Consider the following 19,526-nt stretch of genomic DNA (forward strand, 5'->3'; position numbering starts at 1 on the left):
GCGTGATGGTTATCTGTCAGTAGTGCCATGTTAGACATTCATGTAGTTAGTTATAGTCCCGTGTTGGATCTTCCCGGTACACGCGCAGTTGCTCTGCATAATAACAGCTTCCTCTCTGGAGGACGGTTTTCCCTGTCAATCACTTCTAAGGCGCGTCGTGCAAAAAAAGAAACACGATGCATTATACAAACACACTGCGGGGAATATTATAGCAAACTCAACAACAAATGTCCAAATCGAGACATTCCAATTTCTATTTTGTAGTTTGCATGAGAAGCCCTCTCCTCAAAAGCTTGTGTCCCAATCTGAGATCATACATTATGGTTGCTGTAGGTTGTCTGCTTTGGCAGGGATTTACTCTAGTCCCACTGTTTTGTCTTGCCACCAATACTGTGAAACATCTACATAAACAACACATAAAGTCAATGGCTCCTTTCACTGGCTGGCCCGTATTCCTCCAGCCACAGCATGCTGGGTATTATCTCCATCGCTGCCATATGCCTCAGTGCTGGGCCGTCTCTGGGTTGTTTGTCGTCTTCCTGATTTCCCTCTCCGTGTATCTTGTCCTCCCCCCTCTGTGTCTTCATCACACTTTCTCCTTCTATCATACACACACACACACACACACACACATACAAACAAAGCCTGGTGACAACACACTCAGCAGTTATCTGTCTCTCTGCCTGGTCCCATTGGAGCAGGAAAAATACCATAGCCGATTAATCGACCGATACATATCAACAGCTGATCACGTTGGGTTATATATTCGAGAGATGGCTTTTCCGGTCGACCTCGACGACAAACCCTGTGGGAAGATCAAAACCAACAATGACTTCATCCTACTGATGCGTATTCTTAGTGTAGCCAAAGCCTATTAAATCGTATTCCTACGTGTCATGTGCTTTAAACAATCCCCCGCACACTAAATGTGTATTAAGCCACTGATACAGAAAGAATACATAGTTTCCATCTTCCCCTGTGCTTTTGTGAGCGCTACAATACCCATGTGTACGATAGATGACTGTGGGACAGGCAGTCACTCACCGCCTGGGCTTGTTGTCTGCCTGCTGTTCTGTTCTGTTCTTAGAAACCTACTCGGAGTGGGTGTGTGTCTGTGTTTCTGCACCCGCATGTCTGTGTGTGTGTGTATGTGTCTGTGTGGAGGCCTATGTGTTTCTCTCGATGACCATGTCACACACAGCTGTTATTGATGTGCTACCTGACTAGCCTGATTAATTACACTCCAGGCCGATGTCACAATACATACTCCAGCAGAATACATATTATGCACACACGCACACACACACACACACACACACCCGTCAAAACAAATACGCTTCAATGTTATGACCCTCCGATATGAGGCTTTTCTGCTGAGGTGCAATTTTCTGCAGGTTTAGTCAAAATCTTATTTGAAATTTACCAAACCAAACAGAATAATCACATAGCAAACAAATATGCAACATATAGTACCATTTATCCTCATTAATGTAAAGAATTGAATTAAACAGTGTGCTCGTAATCAGAGCAGTTATTATAGCAGCCATCCCTGTTTTATTCAGTGTTGCTTGTGCCTCAGTTTGGTGGTTTGCTTCCCTCCAGCACTCCTTCTCATCCCCACCACCGGCTACACAGCTATCCCTAGTGATAAATAGGCTTCAATTAAGGCCCTGCTTTGTAGACCGCAATGTGTCATCTGTGCCCAGGTCGCCTGAACATTTATTCAATAAGGAGTCAGCAGTGAGCAAGAGAGATGGAGGAAAGAAAAATGGATCCCAAAGATTCCAGGTCTTGTTCGTCTGCAATCTGGGAAAAAGCTCCCCGATGGTTATTGCATCGGCGTTGCCACGGCGCTTTAGCGTTGCTGTTGTATTCATCAAAACAGGCTTGAAGGCAGCTCAGTGTGATTAGGTTATTTCTTGGCTAACTAATGACTATTATTCTTCATGACAGGAGATTCACTGTGTGTCTGTGTTTGCGCGGTAAACAACCTCCGGCTGGTTTCTATATGAGAGTTTTTGGTGTTTTTCCTGTCAACCGCTTATGAACGGGGGAAAATTGCAAAATGTTCTTTGAGATTAGAGGCGTTTATTTTACACTTTGATTGGGAATTTGTGGAACTTAATTCACAAAGATTGGTTTGTTTGTTTGTTTGTTTGTTTGTTTGTGGTTTAAGATGAAGGTTGTGTTTCTGATGGATACAGAACAGAAGAGAAGGATACCTGTCTCTGCTTTGGTTTTAAAACGCTCATTATTGTGAATAGCTGCAGAGCAACGCAGGTCACCTTGGAGAGAATTGCTTTTCTGTAACAGTTGATTAAGGACCCACTATGTCTTGTGCCATTTTGAATACCATAAAACTCTGTGTCAACCAAGCACAAACTGGACATTTTAGGAAAAATGTGCTGTCATTCGTTGATGTTGTAAATCTAGAAAGAGGGTGGGGGGGAGAGGTGGCAGTTAGTTGTTCCCTAAGTTTTATGACAGTTTCTTACGTGACAATGAAGTGGTCTCGTCTTTTAATTGGAATAACCATGGTGTACAAACTGAGGACTGTTGTTTTAATCAACAGGAATGTGATTTTGAGTTAATTCCCGTTTTGTTTGTGTATGTGCATATGTTTCTGTGAGTGAGTGTGTGTGTGTATATATATCTTTATCTATATAACTATATGCATACATATGTTCGATTCATTACATGAAGACTTTGGTAGATTGTTTCCTGCCAAAATAATGAATGATGTGTTCTCTGTAGAGAGCAGAGGAGGATGAGAAGGATCAGGTAGTGTAAAGGCAAGTTCAGGAAAAGATGAGTAAAGAAGTGTTGAATTAAACTAAAATGAGGATGGGAAACGGGTTAGAGAGGATGCTAGCGGGCGAACTAAACGAGGACCATGACCAGGGAATGCTTTGATTGCCCAATGTTGCTTCCTCACTTGTTACCGTCCGCCTCCTTTGTTCTCAAATGTTGAGGGAGAGATCTGCAACATTTATATGGATGGATAGGAGCAGTGTTAAAAGCTCTGCGGTGCTGGATGTATTTGTGTGTGTGTGTGTATAGACGCACACTTGATATATTATGCAGTTTCCCCTGCCCATCTGTTCTCCGCGTGTTCCACTTGCATCTCAGCTTGCCTTGTTTTTGGTTTCATGTCCCCCCGCAGGCAGTCATTTAAAGACATGCATCCGTGTGTCTCTGGTTCACCTCTGCTGGATCCGCTCAGGGTGGTTCATCCCTTTAAGTGAATTGACCTATGAGCCCCCTCTGCGTGGGCGCTTTTCCCAGAATGCTAGCTTTCGAAGCAGTGTTCACTGGGCGCCTCATTATGTTGGAAGAAGGGACTCAAGGGAGGGAAACAGGTTTTTGGGAGCAACATCCCTTCTGGCTGTGCTTCATAGAATTGTCTTGGCGGGTAAAGTTGTGTTTCTTTTACCGTTGTGTTTGTTTTTCTCTCCTCTCACTCACGATTGCATTGTTCCATTACAATGAATGAAACCGTTGTACCGAATACAATTGTGGCGTTTAATGACCTGGTTTGTGCCTCAAAGGTACGATTGTGAGGCAACCCTGAGGTCCGTGCTCGGTGTTAACTATCTGAAGTTCAACAAACTATTAAAGGGCATGCATGTTATTGTGTTGCATGTGTAGAAGAGGGCGAGGTGATGAATAAGCTTGCAAGAAGTTGACCATTTTGGGGAGCCTTTGGATCCAGAGCATGTTATACATTACGCTGACACTTTTATCCAAAGCGACTTACAATCATGTTACATTCATACACTGTAGCTACAGGGAACAATTCAGTGTTAAGTGTCTTGCTCAAGGACTCACATCGACTAGGGCGGGGATTGAACCACCAACCCCCTGATTGAAAGACGGACCTGCTAACCACTGACCACTGACCCACAGTCGCCCTGATAAAATTGGGTGCACCATTCCCAGCAATGCTGCAATACCGGGTCAATGCGTGGAGTGAACGAAGCAAGCTCCTTTTTCATCTCCCAATGCTAAAAATCTGCTTAATAAGTTATCCTCATATAGAGGACATATCAGATATTAAACTGATAAGAGCAGATACTACACTTGATCTTAGCCAAAAGGCAGAGAAGCGTTATAGTTATAGTCGTATGAGAGGACATATTTTCACAGAATTTGTTTAAGTTGGGAATCAGAGTTTGTCATCGGTGACAGAGAAACGAGAAAATGTGAGTGACGTTTTAGTATGCAGTAGCTAGTAGCTGTGATCATTTAGATGCATTTTAGACAATTAGCTTGATGTATGTTCAAGCTTGTACGTCTAAGATGTGTTTTTAGGGTTAATGTTTAATGGTTGTTTATGTCTTTATCTCACTAGTTAGTTATATAGTCTATAAACCTAAGGCCAACCTCTCTTTAGATGAGTTTGTGATACGAGTTGAATACTGCAGAGACCACATACTACCAGACAATATACAAGGATTTGTTCAGGCTGCAAAAGACACAACGGCAGTTTACTTAGAAGAAACCGCTTCAATCTGTTCAGCTCCTCCAAATTGACACTGTTGATGAGTTCTACAGAGAGAGAGTTGGACGGCTCTTGAGATCGTATCCGTCATACATCTAGACCTGTTCCAATAATACATTTGAAAAATCACAGACATCACAACAAAAGACTGTGAGGTACTCTGAATGCATGTTACCTGTTGCCAGTCTTTTGCCACCTGTTTTCACTGCTGCTCCTCGTTTGCTACACATTACTGGTGAAATAAGATCAATCTCTTTGGATAGCACATTCTGTTCCAAGCTCTTGGGATGTTATCTCAGAGGCAATCATAGCTTATTTTATTTCTGCCAGAGATAAGGTTACATCTCAATAATCTTAAAATGGGACATGGCATCAAAATGTGCCTTTGTTATACAAAAACATAAGCTGGTAAGATGCTGGATAATAACCAAGAAACGGACAGCGAGGTCTGTCCATAGTGATGTATGGTTCCTTGTTTCGTCATACAATCATTGCTGTTGGCCAGTGTAATGAACAGTGACAGAGGCCAGGGAGGCTCATCCTGCTGAGACTATGATTCATCACAACCTTTACAGACAATCCCCTGTCTTGTATTGAGCAAGTGGCTGGCCTATACTAAGTGTCTGACGATGCTGGGCGCATGTGTCACTGACACATAAAAAAGGGACAACAGGCAATATGCAATATATTTCTTCTTCTCTCAGGGGTCTTGCTTTTTTTGTTAAATACCTTTTTTTCCGTGCAGAGAGTTTAGTTTTGGCTTCATTGCAGCATAACTTAAGTTTCAATTTGTTAAAAGTTACCCAATCAGAAGCAAACATGCAATTACTGCCAACTTCTAACTATAATTACAGATATCGGGGGGGGGGGTTTCCAGCAAAGAGGAATTTTTTGAGACCCCAAAGAGGTTTACTCTCACGCCAAATGAAAACCACCAGCACTGATAAGAATTGAGAATAAAAATAGCAATTCAAATCCTGTCCGAATGTGGTGAGTAGCAATTTATCAAACAGCTGTTGAAAATGCAGAACATAAACCTAAATACGACGACTTCGACTTCCAGCAGTCATCTCCCCTCTCATTCACAGCCGCTATATTTCACACTGGTTAAGCCAGCTAAACTTCATTGTTTTTACTGAATTATTTTTGTTTCATTTCCTCAAGTATTATATACATTTAAATTTTTTCAAATGGTCAGAAATATCAGGAACATGAACATATCTCTGTCAAATTATCTAGCACAGCCTCATTGCCTTTAAGGTCCGATCATGCTTACTGTCCATCAAGTCTCGCCTGAGCCAGGGAAAAACCCTGGATACCTACGTGTGGTATAAATTGTGTATGTGTGAGTGTAGTTGTACGCTCTATTGAGCTTGGCACTGTGCTGCTGTTAAGGATATACTGCTCTTATTCTACTTGGCTGCGTTTGTGACCTTTCTAAACTTACGAGCATCCTTCCAGCATTCTGTCATGACCTCAAGAACCGAATGGGCCTTTCAGCTCACACTGAGCTGTGAGGGGCTTTTGGGTAAACAAGAGATGATACTGTTCGCGTAAATGTATCCAACAACGAAGACAGCGATTCCTCCTGTGCTGCTACATGAAGGTTGTTTTCAAGCTATCGACTGTTATTTGTTGCGGGCGAGAACGTGGTAACCAAGGTTTCTTTATATTTCCTGAACTTTGAGTTGACACTTAAAACATCTGGTGTAAAGATGTCTTTCTGTGTTGTAGATAGTTCAGTACAAACTGTGTAGCAGCTTTAAAACATTTTTAACAGTTTGGATCCGATAAACTGACCAGCGCAGCAGACCAGAACACCGACAGTGACTGGAATTTGCCTGATAGTTCCAACTGAATTTCCACCGGGTTTATTCAATCAGATATGATTCATTAATGTTCATTTTTTAGGTTGCATATAGGTGGCGAAAATGGCTTTCTGTCGACGTCATGCTAGTCGACACACAGCAGTTAGCAAGTGCAATTTCAAGGAGCTGTTCACTGAACTTTTGTCACATCAATCAAAGAAATATGATTGGGTGCCTGTGGCTAAGGTGTTAGAGCGGGTCCTCCACTGGTTTGATCCCCTCCTCCTCCGTTACACATGTCGAAGTGTCCTTGGGCTGTGCCATCGGTGAGTGAGGGTGTGCGAATGGTTAGACTAGAATGAAACATGTGTTTGTGTGAATGGGAAGATGTTGACATATAATGAAATGCACTGAGAGTGGCCTGAAGACAAGAAAGGTGCTATATAAATGTGAGTCCACTTACCATTCCCTTTACAACAACCTGTATTACTGTGATAGTCTCATCCACTCGTCTCGCCATTTGCATTTGGAAAGAAAGCTCACTCTGGCACAGGATGATGTTGTCCCCATTCTTATTTACACCTTCAAAGGTCTGATTGGCTCTGGGTTTGTTTGTTTTTTTGTCCAACTGGGGGGGAAACAGCTGCCAGTGAGTACAAGAACAGACCTGTTTGAGTCACTGAAAAAAAAAGATAGTCTGGAACCAGGCTGAACTGGAATTTCAAAATTATCATTTTAAGTGTAGAATGTGCTTATCATGTAAGATATGTCAGTTCCCCCACAAGAAGGAGCAAGCAACCATACTGAGCTCCAATGTGCACAATTGCTTTTAGTAATTTGTGACCTGTAAACTGTAGCAGTAGTGCTATGGAAACAGGAGGCTGACGTGCCAATTAACAGAATGTGGAGAAACAAGTGAGTAACACTGAAACATGTCTGATATTCTGTCTAAAATATTGTTTGAGATTGATAAAAAAGAGTCATATGTTGTCTTTTCTCTCTCTTGTCTTCAATTTGTTTTCAAATGGTACGAAAACGTAATCCTAGAAATTGTTAAAGTATAAATGAAGAGTATGTATGAAGTGTGTGTAATACTGTCTTTGGGGAATTTCTAGCCGTGCTCTGGGATGGCTATGTGGGTTGGTGTGTCGTTCTGTCCACAACTTTGATCCAGACTAAATCAACCAATGGATGGAGTGCCGTGGCATTTTGTGGAGAGATTCGTGGTTCCCAGAGGATGAGTGCCTCCCCAAGGTTGAAGTTTGTGATTTAAAGTAAAATATCTTGACAACTAATTTACGGATTGCTTTAACATTTGCTCCAGATATTCAAGGGGACTTCAAGGATAGATTTAAATAAAGTTGGTGATCCCCTGACTTTTCTTCACTAGCTTCACAACTGCCATACAAAAAACCATCACGAGACATCACGGAGACTGGGTCCACATTTGATAGTCTCTGTGTATGTATTACAATAATCCTGGTGATCCCTAGGCTTGACTTCTAGCACCCAACAAGGTTGACATTTCATTCGTTTTTGTGATTTTTATCTTTTACGTTCACATTTACAGTCATTGATATGTCTATTTATCGCCAAATCTTGTCTGGATGTGCATAAAAGGTAACCTCCATTTTTAAGCAAACAAGCAGTTTCACGTAGCAGAGTCTCTTCATCAAAGACAAGAAACACTCTCTTTATTGTAACAAGCTCTTTGAAAGCCTGTGTTGGCAAAAGTCTGGACTCAGCAAAGCTGTCAGATGCTTTCACATGGGCTGATTGCCCTACTTGTTCCTGAAGCGTCCGTTGAATGTAAAAAGGCTCAGAAGCGAAGGTAACATATCTTCAGGCACCTATTAGATTAAGTGTGCACGTATGTACAACGATACATACCATTTTATTTTGTGATTTACCTGAAAACACTTTAAAATCTCTGACTCCCAGTCAGTAAGGCTGAACATCACTTAAAGCCATTGAGCTGTATTTATGACTGTATTTAGTAGTCTCTCCATTCATGTTATACCACTCATTCCCTCATCCACCTTCACTCACTGCACTTATTCTAATTGAAATGCCATCATGAACAATGCCAAATGGCGGTGGTGGAGAGGCATTTGGCTCACCTCACGTACGCATGTACTCAAATTAATAGCAGCTGCATGGATCAGGTGGTTATTTAATTATTGAGGACATTGGCAAATCGTTTTTTTTGCCATGAAAAAAGCAGCGCTGGTAACAGCTTTGGAAGAAGGGGCTGATGAAAGTTAGTAGCAGTCGGACAGCTCCCACTTCAGACTGCCTCTTTACACAATTTATTTCTAAGTTTGATTCAGTCAAGCGAGATCCAGGAAGGCCATTGAGCCCAATACACATTCCCTTAGCCTTCAGTCTGCCCATTCATCTGGATTTCTCTTGAATATATTCTTGTTTCCATGGTTGGAAATGCCACAGACCTTTTCCATGTTAGGAAATGAGGTAACAGATTGATCTTACATACACTGATGCATGCAGACTTATCAAGGAGTATCACATTTTGGCACTTGGTCACAGATCAGCCCAGTTTAGCACGGCATTTATATTACTCTGATTTCATCTGTAAAGCAATGCAGCCAGGGACTCCGGCCAGCAATGAAAGAGGGCTCTACTATAAGGTCATATAGCCATTAAAGTGCCAGTAAAACAGAAGTCAAAGCATCTTTAGCTGCTTTAGTGTGCCGTTTTTTCACTGGTAAATGGAATATTTGAGTGGTGTACAGTTAAAGGAAGGATTTAAATCCAATCTTTGCGTTTGATGTGCTCTCTCAAAAGCGGGTCATCCGACGGACGTTCATCTGCTTTGTACCGCCCACGCGGCATGTGACACAGAGATGGTTGAAAATCGACAGTTTCCCTTGAATTCATTTGACATCAGACATATTTTTTGGAAATGAAAACGTTTTCGCCCACTTATATTCAAACACTGATCTCATCATATCGGTTGATATATGTAGCGGAGATGCAGTGGACATTATGAACTGAAATCTCTATGACACAAATCTGAACTAATAAACTTATTTCAGAAACTAGTCTCACGACTCTTAAGCCACTAAGGGGTCAGACTCACAATTGACCATGTGCCTAGACAAACTCTAGATAAGGACTTGGGGTCACGTGTCACACTGAATCACCGTTAAGGCTGAGTCTTCCATGGTTTATGACCACTTATTGGCACTTTGTTTCAGTCACATTCCTGAGGACTTAGAGGACACATCCAATCATAATAAATAACATAAAGAGACTTTTCCTTGATATGCTAGTCCTAGTCTTAGTGAGTCCCTGTATTTATATATACTACATATAACATCTGGGTTTATAAAGGTTAGGCATGGTTATAACAAACTGTCTGCCTGCAACTGTGATATAATCCTCATCTCTCAGACCAACAGAAGGGGGGAGGGACCTTTAATTGATCAGGTTTTATTCAGTGATTCATATCCAACTATTTGGTATAATTTTGCAGCTGAGATAGCTATGCTTTCAAATAAGAAAGACTTTTAAAAAATCTGTAAGCACCTAGAATTAATTCTGTAAAGTGAGGTTACATTAAATAATCAAGATGGGAGTGTTTCTTCTGTTCCCGTCATAAAACTGAACTTCTCTCCTCAAGAAGACGTCAGCTCTTCTACTCTGCTCTTCGACTGGACTTTGATGCTAAAGGGTGTTCTCTGATTTCAGCAACAATTGAGAGCAAGAAAACACACTTTTTAAACCGTCATAGGCGTCACAATGACCCTTGTTGCTCTGAATGGAGGTAAGAAGATGACTCTGCATCCTGCTGAGAGATATGAAGACGAGGAAGAACGATTCAAGCCGAACCAACGAAGAAGACGACCAGGTTCCGAAGTTGTCAGAGAAAGTCGAAACCAGCGAGAAATGGAAGTGTGCGATTCAACAAACTAATCCAACCAGATGCAGCTCAATCTCCCATCAGAGCCGTCAGCTGAAACAATACCATTTACAAATGTAAATTAGTTCGATTTTTCCACATAATAAAATAATCTGAGACAGAAATATCTTATACCTGATGATCTAAATTAAATTCTAATTAAAAATAATACAAAGGTGCTTCATAATCTTCCCAGGTGCTTCTCGAACTTTCAGCTGCGGAACGGTGCATGAATGGATTGAGCTTACTTTTATGTAAATGTCAACCGACACATTTTATTAATCAGTCAATGATAAGAGTCACTGATTCTACCTGGTCACATGTAATCCTTTCCATTTTGTTGTGGTTCATTGTTATTCATTTACTGTTCATCGTATTCTTTATTAATTCATTCATTCTGTTTGTTTATTTGATCATTTATTTTCTCTTTCGTAATTTAGTTATATAATTAGTCCAATATATATTTGATTCATAAGCACTTGATCACTTGATTTGTTTGTATATAAATAAATAGTAGGTCCCTGTACACCTTCAGAAGAACTCCGTAGCAACCCTGAGTTTAGGATTTAAGTGGTTAATATCGAATCTTGAAGTTTTCCCTATTTTTTTCAAAATTGGTTGCGTCCAAAATGTAATATTCTGTTAAATTATGTTATTTAAACTAATGGTGGCTTATTGCTTAAGCTGAGTTCCACCATACTTTTGTACCTATTTATGGGTTAATAAATCATAATTGAATTCATTATAACCGTTAAATATAATGATATTAATGAATTATGTATTATGGGAGTATGTATGTAACAACGCTACATCAGTCTGTTAGCTACTACGATTCACAAACCTAGAAGTGCAGTTTTATATAATATAGCTAGTTGGCCAACGTCTCCTTTATATGGATTATGTTTTCTAAATGCCCATGAGTGAAGGAGGAGTCATCCTAGAAGAGAAAAGATTTTAATGTAGAAAAGTACAGATTTCTGAACATATATGTACCTTATAACAAGAGACAAATGAGGAAATGAACACAGTGTTACAGGATTAAAGTATATCAGGTAACTCCACCAACCACACAAGCCTACTGAGAAATGTTTGTGAAATGTTGCTGATTTACTGAAATGAGAAGTTTTTCAATGTGTAATAATGGCCGTCCGCTTTTTCAATGAATCAATTTTGAGAATGAACAAGTATTTTGTTTAATTGAATTCTAATTCAACTGCACGTGCCAAAATAATTCAGGAATTGTTGTTGTTCCATTCATTCACGGTGCCGTCCATGATCCCACACGCTACTTCTCATATGTCGTGATTGACCATATAGCGCGGCTCACCCTCCATTTTACATTAGCAAAGATAACAGGGGAATTGTTGTTGCCTAGTTAACTGACAGGTCAACAGGGCGCGCTTATAATCAGAGTCAGACAGTTTATTTTACAATCTACCAAGCTGGAGTACAAAGCTTTACCTGCTGTGAATGTATAATGTATAGACATTATTACAGGTTGAATTTTATTTGTGAACCATTTGTGTTATTACATGAATGCTGCTTCAAATAATTGAAGCGCATGTCCCATAGTATGTCAGGTATTTAATTAATAATGTGGATGTTCTCAACTGGCAAGTTAAAGTGGCATAAAGATTTTCATTTAAATACATGTCTGTTAACTCACTATCTATCACTGAAGGAGGTAACACAATGGTGATTGAGCCCAGGGCCTGCTGCTGAAAGTATTTCATTATTTATGTATAAGCGGCATAACAAAGTGGCTGTCTGTGAACATACCCGGGAAAGAAATGCTGTATTACAGTTTTTCTCTATTGTATACGCCCAATAATAATGGAAGCAAGCTGACAATTCTGAGAACATGAACCAAATGTATCAACCAATAAGCTCCAGATGGCTAAACTCTGAGCACAATTCCATTGTTTTCACTCTAAATCAACCAGGACAGACATCTTTAGGATTGTCACTTCAATTTCTCAAATTATTTTCCAGAAAATGGGGATATAAAATTACATACTGTAATAGAGGATTTGTTTTTCCCACATCCCACTCTTAGTAAGTGTGAATGAAAGTGGGTGAATGGGAGAAGGGAGGGAGGGAATTTTGGCAGTGGAAAATCATGTAGAGCAATGCAAAGAAATAAGAACAGATGGTAAAGATATATGATAATATTGGTTCCTGTGGATCTACCACCCCACTTCACACTTGTGCAGATTCTCACACACTCACACATGTGGTCATGCATGGACTTTCATGTATGTGATGCATTAGACTCTGCTATTAGACACACACACACACACACACACACACAAGCACACACATCCACACACAAGCGTTCATTAGCTGTTCTCACATTGTTTATCCTATGCAAAGGCTGAGATGCTCTACTGCTTTTCACATCAATCTGCCTCAGCAGTAGCATCACACTCCCTGCCTCTTCTCCTACTCCCTCCCTCCTCCCCTTTCACTCACTCTCACACACACACACACACACACACACACACACAGCAACAGACTCTTAAGAAACCCTGTCTCTCTGCGTGTTGCATCATCCCAAGCGCTCTCTCATACCAGCTGTAAAGCGCATACAGTACATAAATACAAACAAGTTAGTGAAGCAACACTTTGCATCCCTTTCATTACTCACAGCAGCGGTGGTACACACGTACACACACTCAAGCAAAATGCCCTTAGTCCTTCCAGCTAGTTTGTGACAGATGGTGGTGGACCCACAGCTTCTGGCAGCGGTCTGATCTAGCCGGGAGGAAAGAAACAGATAAATGAACAGGTGAACCTGTGTGGACAAAGAACTACTTTACATACAATATGGAATTTAAATGGCTGCCCACACAACAGAGGCCTGACAGATGGAATAAAGTGGTAAAAAGACCACTTTTTTTTCAATATCATAATTATATATATATATATATATATATATATATATATGCTTTTAATTAAGGAAAATAAATATGAAAATCACCCAATTAAGAAACCAGTATGTTACGTGATACAGTAGACGAAACAACAAAATGTCCTTCCTGTACGCCATTGCTCACTCATGCGCCGACACCCCTCCTGTCATATACAGCTGCACACTCAACAAAACAAATTACAAAGTGTTGGCAGAAAAAGAAGAACACATTGTCAGAGTCTTAAATTGTCTTAAATTGTCTTAATGAATGTATAATAGCCCCAGTGTGTGCCTCCCCCACATAGCTGCTGCGCTAGCATTAGCAAGTTCTCACAGGCGCTGGCGGAGAAACAAAGTCGTACATGAACCAGATGTATTTCTCTGCTCTGGCAGTAAACCCAACACACTGATTCCTGGGCTTTATTCAGAGCCAAACACGATTTGTAGGTAACATTAAGTACAATGAACAGCATGGCTACATATTCGGACTGACACACATAGAGAGCTTCTCGTAGTAGAGCTGCTAGCCTACAACATAGCTACCCACATAATGTCTCTCTTAAAGGGACATAAATGTACTTGGAGCCAAACTCAACCAAAACTCCCGGTCTGTACCTCTATGAAGTTGACACAAATATGGAAATGTGTATAGCTAAATGTTCCATGTATACATATTATTTTTTAGGAGTATTTGCATTTGTTTAAGTGTCCTTTTCTATTATAAGCACAATAACTCAACAGCAAAAACAATATACAATATTAGAATTGAAGGAGAGACATGTTTTGAATAGCCTTTGATCCTCAGTTTTAATATATTTCATCAAAAACTTTGATGAACTATATATATATATATATATATATATATATATATATATATATATATATATATATATATATATAGCCTTAGTCTCTGTGCAGTTCAGATATAGTACATTATATTGTGCTGTTGAGGGGGATACACACATTTGAATTTAGAGTGCATTAATATAAAGTGGCAAACATTTCAAAGCCAAGCCAAGGTTGACCTTATGAAATGGAGTTGTTGATGGGGATGCATGATCTTTATTTGTTTGTGAAAAGGCCACATAGTGAGCAGCAATAATAGTGCTTCTGTATTTTTAATAAGGATATAACAACAGCACTGTAAAAGACAGGTGAAGAGTTGCCAAACTCACGAATCATGACCAACATGCTGTTTTCATATGATGGCACACAGGGATGCATTTAAAAAAAAAACTTTTGTATTTAATAGCAGCCAGTGCGGTGCCCGTTCAGGTGTGGCCTGAGCGTTTTCGCGCGCGGGGGGGGTGGGGGGCGTACCCATTCGGAGTGCGTTTATTAGTATTGTACCTGACGCCTGTCCAAATTGCACCAAGTTCGACACGGCATTCCCTTTTGTCCCCAGCATTGCACCAGGCTGGTGTGAAGTACATTAGATAAACGGTTCTTGAGATATACGACGGACATACCCACAGACAGACAGAGATGTCTTGCTTTGTTGTTAAAACAAATCTCCATCATATTCAGTCAGTTTAAGATATAGAAACATTTAGAAAAGAATAGTTGGTTGTATTTCCAGAAGAAGTTATCTGAAGGTTAGAGTAGCTGGTTTGAATGCCTGGATTTTAAGAAGAACTGGACAGGAAACATAATGCTCTCTCCAACCATTATCTGTGACCCTATTCAGGGTTGAGGGGGGTGGAGTCGATCCCAGCTGCCATTGAGTGAAGGCGGGGTAAACCCTGGAGCTGACACATAAGAGCCAGACGACCATCCCTGCTCATATTCACACCTACGCAAAATTTAGAGCCAACCATTGTGCCAACCTCCATGTCTTAGTACTGTGGGAGGATGCTGGGCATGGGGTCGGATCAGTCTCCATCATAATGAGTGCACACAGAATAAATGCATTTTGTGATGTGTATATAAATTACTCTCTCCATAACAAATATATTTCAGTGCACACAAAACTATATAATATATCTATTATTATTATTATTATTATTATTATTATTATTATTATTATTATTATTATTATATATATCAATTAATTTTGTCATCTATTTCTGGGTGCATTGAACACAGAAAGCTTTTGCTGTGAGACGACATTGCTAACCACTGCACCACCGCGCCACCCTAATGCTCTCTCCTCCCAAAGCAATTACTGCATAGTTGCCCTTGAGCAAGGCAATTAGCTCTAAATTTCCTCAGTGGAGATATTTACTAGCCAACAACAGACGATTGCAGTTCATAGCAACACGGTAGATGTTTATATGTTGAATTTGGCGTAAACTGAAAAGAAAATAAGCAAGTTAACTTTACATAAGGAGTAACTTTTCAAAACAGTAGTTGTTAATTGCTTCACAGAAAGGTGAAAATGAAGAGAGAGAAAGACAGAATGTATAAAAACAACAAGTACAACACCTCTAAATAGAAATGTATAATGTCATTAGGCTTTAATGGTACTCTCTAAAAATATGGACTGATTTGTTTTTTGATACATTTCTGGCAGCCAGTCCAAAGTCAAGGAGAAAAAACAGACAAAAGCACTCAGTTCTACTTCTAACATACATGCAATGCACTGTACAAATGGGTTATTTAGTACCCACTATCATTAATTAAGGCATAAATATATATCCAGTGAAGTGTCTGTAGTCGCTGTACTCATTTTACCAAGAAGCCCTGTGCATTCACTAGTTATTCAGTGTGGATTTGGGCATTTTGCCAAAAAGTAATTAGCAGAAGAAGCAGTGGTGTTTCTTTTCCCTTTTTAAAATCTACAACATGCAACCTACATTTGAGGAATAACACCATTAGCTATGCTGTTGGAGGCTAAATGAGGCTCCTCTCTGAGATGATACATTCACGCATTTGAAGCAATAAAGGTGGGTCATTTCTGGCTTTGAGGGTAGAGAGCAAAAACCAAAGAATGTAAGGAATGCATACATTGTAAACGCAAATGAACAAATATGACATTCTTGTCACTGGATGATGTGTGTGTGTGTCCATTTACCATTCGTATGGATGCTGTCGGTCCTCTCGCCTTCATGTTATGATTTACTCAGCTTATCTGTATTGCAACCAAGAAGTTCCATTGTCATTGTCACGCGCTGTCACTCCACACTGCTGTCAGTATGATTTTTGTACCAGTACTTAGTGCAGTAGGCGCTGTCAGGCAGCAATCAGTCAGAGAGCCCTGCTGTTATGGCCGTGTTCTGACATGTTGTTCTCTGACCCCTCCACTCTGGTTGCTCCAGCTTAGCCCTCATATATCACTGATACTGCACTAATACTGCTGAATACAGGGACTCTGCAGTAGATCATGCTGGCTTTAGACTCTGCAATGACAGGGGCTGAGTATATGGCTTAAAGGGATGACCTGACTCCATCTTCACATGCTGCACCGGAGCTGAAAGTTTGCTGGTTGCAACACACGATGTGATCCGGCAGGCGAGTTCAGTTTCTCTTCAACATTCACACACTGCTTTCAACAGACTACATCCTTTTAACAAGTATGGTGAAACTGACATAGAGGCTCTGTGTGTGTGTGTCTGTCTCTTGTGTGACTTTATGCTGCATTCACTTGATATGGGAGTCGTTGCTGGTGGCGCTGTTTTGACTTCAGCTGAATCGTTTCACCAAAGTGGAGGTTTTTTTCGATACTTTTGTTGATGTTTTTATTATTCATTACCATGTTTATGTGCGAGGACGAGTCTTATGTCTTTTCTGATTCCTGATTGGTCAGAACTTTACAAGGGCCTTCGACATTCTGCCTTACTATCTGTATATGAACCTCATTTATTCATTTATTTGTTTAACATTCGGCATGTTTTGTTCGCCTGCTGCTTAAGTGACATTTCTCTCGCTTGGGGTCGCCAAGTGATGACACTGTTGATCGTGTGTTCCTTATGCTGCGTTCACACTGTGAGCCGCAAAGCAACAGGCTACCAGTCATTTTCAATGGCGAAGTAACATGAAGCTATAAACTGGCGCCCCACACGTGTCACTTCAGCGCTCACATTACCCGGCTAAGCGTCCGCCATTCATATGTGTTTGTTTCACCCTGTTCCGTTCCAGCAAAAATAAATGCCGTTACCTAGTTCCCAGTGCTATTTCTTCTACATAACTACGTCAACAAGCACTTGAGCGACAATGAGCTGACCACGCTTGTCCGTTGTGTTGCTTTTGACGCTGGTAGTGTGAACACAGCTCTGATGTCGTGAGACTAAATCACGGGTTTTGAAGGAGTGTATCAAGTATCCGCTGCCTTTTTCAATGTTGAAAGTAGTTACAAGTCCCTGCGGAGCCTCTGCTTTAATGGACATCATAGTGTACGTTTTGAATATGTCCATTCTGCACAATGTGATATGTTGAAGACTTTATTAGAATGCGAAAGCTCAGGATAATGAAAGTCTTTCTGAAATAAATTACATTGCTTTTTCTTTTTCATGACATTAAACAACACGTCGTGTAATGGCCTTGAGTGTCTCCACCAATACGCACTTCTGGTATCAATGACATCTTGACAATACCTCCATTTATGTGGGATGCAGCCGTCCTCATCTCAGTAAAAAACAAATTCCGAATTTGATCAGAAGCAATCAGTAATTGATCATTACATTTTTCATGGGGTAATGAACACACACACACATTGTGTCACGTTTTTGCCAGCTCAGTTTTAATTGCATAAAATCATTTTATAATTATATATAAGCGAGAATTACCTCATGGTATAATTTTTTTCTGGTAGTCTTTAACCTTTGTGCCATGATCTGAGCTGTAATGAGCACTGTTTGTGGTTCTGTACAGCAATAATAAGGCTCTTTCTTATTCAATGATATATACAAGAGCAACGCAGTACAGTGGTATGAAAGTAGCCCTCACATAACAGGAGTCTCTGGAAAGATGCCTAGAACTCCCACTCTCAAATGATAGGATGCTGCGTCTTTCATTTCACAAGTCCGAAGAAAATCTTATTAAGATACTTAAAGCTGTGTAATCCCTCTCTCTGTATTTCTTTCTCCCTCTGTTATCCATGTACTGTACAAACAGCAGTTGGCTGCCCTTTTCCTGTAGAAAACATCCCTCACTAATAACCGACTTCAGTGCGAGTGTACTGCAGGTACCTTGTGTATGATTGACAATGTCGCACACTGCAGCTTTGAACTAAAACAATATCTGTCACACACCTTGGAGTTGCAGCGGTGAGACAGACACCAGATGACTTATCACACTCGCACTCACAGTCGGTTAGCTCAGTTCACTTTGGAGAAGAGAGATCTCAGCTGGAGGTCTTTTCCCTACTGCCTCTGCTATTGATTGAGGCGAGACACGAGCCATTGTTCCCTGTTCGTATGCAGCATTATTGAAGTTTATTAATTTACACCACAGACTCTGAGGTTATGTTTAATTATTCCACAGTGTGTATGCAGATGTACGGTACTTTTTCAGCAGGTCATGGAATTGAATGTTTTACATAATATCTCATAATAAATTAATTTACTACAACAACGACTGAGTAAAACATAATGTTTTGACTTAATATCAATGATGAGATTTTTTTTTTTTTTTTAGCACATTAAAGGAAGGTCAGTCCCCAATTTGGTCTCAACAACTTTAGGACATTCATGGTCCCTAATGGATAAACCGTATTGACTCGTCATCTAGTGCCCTCAACAGTTTCCACGTGTCCAATAAAATATCTCTACATAGAAGATGGATCGATTGACACATATTTTTACAGTAATTTTCTAGAGGATGAACACTTTGATGATCTCTCAACCCTTCTTCTGTCTCTTGTTAACTTCCTTCTTCTTTAATAAAGTGCAGACACATCACTCGATCTCTTGGTTTGCATTATAGGTTATCCATACTTCAACCTACCGTTGTGATTTGTCTTGGAAAGGTCACTGTCGGGTCAGTACAATGATTTACAGTTCGAGCAATGAACTGAACTGATTAGATGCGTCTTAATTCGGCAGTTAAAGCCTCCCAACTGCTCGATGAAAAATCGTTTTGTCATTCCTCACAGAGCTGGGTTATGATTAATAGTGTCACCTCTGCTAATGAATGAGACATTCTGTTTTTTAAGGTAATTGGAAATTGAAGAGAGACACAGGTGTTGATACCATGCATGAATAAGATTGAATGCAATACTTAATTTCTGTTTAATAGCCAGTGAGTTATGCGGTTTGATTTGTTGCTCCAGCATATCTTGAGGTACATTGAACTACTTGACTTGAGAAAGGCCTGTCATTGCAAAGGTTTGTTGGTTTGACTCAATTCAAAAGTTATATTTGCACCATTCTGGAAATGTTCAGTGCTTTTGGCTCACAAGGCCTCACAAAGGAATTTATGGAAAAGCAAGTCCTTTGCTCTATTTGA

The 19,526-nt window shown here is 40.2% G+C and overlaps 1 protein-coding gene and 1 non-coding gene across 2 annotated transcripts in view; one reads left to right on the top strand and one right to left on the bottom strand.

The window, feature by feature from the left end:
• Nucleotides 1-19,526, top strand: part of asic1b (acid-sensing (proton-gated) ion channel 1b) — a 145,462-nt gene that overhangs the window by 50,864 nt on the left and 75,072 nt on the right. The gene's annotated exons all lie outside the window — the stretch shown is intronic.
• LOC117731530 lies at nucleotides 3,920-4,110 on the bottom strand. The gene has a single exon (XR_004609539.1). It is a non-coding gene; the product is annotated as a U2 spliceosomal RNA (small nuclear RNA).

The sequence above is a fragment of the Cyclopterus lumpus genome, chromosome 5 (genome assembly GCF_009769545.1).
Source record: "Cyclopterus lumpus isolate fCycLum1 chromosome 5, fCycLum1.pri, whole genome shotgun sequence".
NCBI classification, from domain to species: domain Eukaryota; kingdom Metazoa; phylum Chordata; class Actinopteri; order Perciformes; family Cyclopteridae; genus Cyclopterus; species Cyclopterus lumpus.